This window comes from Piliocolobus tephrosceles, chromosome 5 (genome assembly GCF_002776525.5).
Source record: "Piliocolobus tephrosceles isolate RC106 chromosome 5, ASM277652v3, whole genome shotgun sequence".
In the NCBI taxonomy this organism is placed as follows: Eukaryota; Metazoa; Chordata; class Mammalia; order Primates; family Cercopithecidae; genus Piliocolobus; species Piliocolobus tephrosceles.
In genome coordinates, this window is record NC_045438.1 from 126,092,110 (window position 1) to 126,092,594 (window position 485).

Below are 485 nucleotides of genomic sequence, written 5' to 3' on the forward strand. Positions count from 1 at the left end.
AAAAAAAAAAAAAAAAAAGGGAACTCCCAATCTTTTAGAGGTATATAGTGAAATATTTATAGACAATAAAATATGAAAGAATATAATATCTGGGATCTGCCAAAAAATAATCAGAGTGAGAGGTGGGGAAGTGACTAGGGTTTTACAGGAAACAAGATTGTCAGTTGGTAACTGTTTTTAAAAAAGTTATTGGCCGGGCGCGGTGGCTCAAGCCTGTAATCCCAGCACTTTGGGAGGCCGAGACGGGCGGATCACGAGGTCAGGAGATCGAGACCATCCTGGCTAACACAGTGAAACCCCGTCTCTACTAAAAAATGCAAAAAACTAGCCGGGCGAGATGGCGGGCGCCTGTAGTCCCAGCTACTCGTGAGGCTGAGGCAGGAGAATGGCGCAAACCCGGGAGGCGGAGCTTGCAGTGAGCTGAGATCCGGCCACTGAACTCCAGCCTGGGTGACAGAGCGAGACTCCGTCTCAAAAAAAAAAAA